This window comes from Orycteropus afer, unplaced genomic scaffold (assembly GCF_000298275.1).
Source record: "Orycteropus afer afer isolate SDZICR_OR568_19922 unplaced genomic scaffold, OryAfe1.0 scaffold00097, whole genome shotgun sequence".
Classification (NCBI taxonomy): Eukaryota; Metazoa; Chordata; class Mammalia; order Tubulidentata; family Orycteropodidae; genus Orycteropus; species Orycteropus afer.
In genome coordinates, this window is record NW_006921684.1 from 4,686,999 (window position 1) to 4,688,495 (window position 1,497).

Here is a 1,497-nt window from a genome sequence, read left to right on the forward strand (position 1 = left end):
GGGGGCTAGACAGGCGGAGAAGTGAGTAGGTGGTTAGGAACAACTAAGGGAGACAAACTTACCTGTCAGTTTGTTTTCCTGTAGAGACTTGCATGCTGCTGTGAGGCTGGAGGCTATGCTACCGGTGTTGTAAAATGCCAGCAGCATTACCCATGGTGGACAGGTTTGAGCAGAGCTTCTGGACTAAGGCAAACTTTGAAAAAGGAAGAGGCCTTTCACTTCTCAATGAATTAGCCAGTGAAAACTTTATGAATAGCAGTGTAACACTGTCTGATATATTATTGGAAAACGTTATGAATAGTCCTGAAACATGGTCCAATATAGTGCTGGAAGATGAGCCAATCATGTCAGAAGGCGCTCAAAATACATCTGAGGAAGAGCTGACTCCTCAGAGTAAAGATGACCTTAATGATATGGATGGAGTAAAGCTCTCAGGACCTCCATTGGCTGATGTGGCATGACTCAAAATGAATAGAAACAGATGCAAATATCCATCAATAATTGAAATATGGAATGCACAAAGGATAAATCTAGGAAAACTGGAAGGTGTCAAAAATGAAGTGGAATGCATAAAAATGGATATCCTCAGCATTAGTGAGCTGCAATGGACTGGTTTTGGCCATTTTGAATCAGACAACCATATGATCTACTATGCTGGGAATGACATATTAAAGAGAAATGGTGTGGCATTCATCATTACAAAGACTGGCTCAAGATCTGTCCTGAAGTACAATGTTGTCAGTGACAGGATATTATCCATATCCCTACAAGGAAAACCAGTTAATACTTGTTGTTATGTGCTGTCAAGCCAGACCCAACTCATAGTGACCCCTCCTTGGGTTTCCGAGGTGGTATCACTATAGAAGTAGATTGCCCAACCTTCCTTCCGAGGAGTGGCTGGTGGGTTTGAACCACCAGCCTCTGCTTAGTAGTCAAGTGCCTTAGGCACTATGCTACCACTACTATTATTCAAATTTATGCACCATCCACCAAAACCAAAGATGAGGAAATTGAAGATTTCTACCAACTTCTGCAGTCTGAAATTGACTGAACATGCAATCAAGATGTGTTGATTATCACTGGTGAATAGAATGCAAAAGTTGGAAACAAAGAAGAGTTATTGGTAGTTGAAAAATATGGACTTGATGATAGAAATAACACTGGAGATCACATGATAGAATTTTGTAAGACCAATGACTTATTCATTGCAAATACCTTTTTTCAACAACACAATGACAGCTATACATGTGGACTTTGCCAGATGGAATACACAGGAATGAAACTGACTACATCTGTGGAAAGAGGTAATGGAGAAGTTCCATATCTTCAGCTAAAACAAGGCCAGGGCCTGATTTTGGAACAGACCATCAACTGCTCATATACATGTTCAAGTTGAAGTTGAAGACAATTAAAACGAGTCCATGAGAGCAAAAATATGACCTTGATAATGTTGTTGTTGTTGTTATGTGCCATTGAGTGGGCCCTGACTCATAGAGA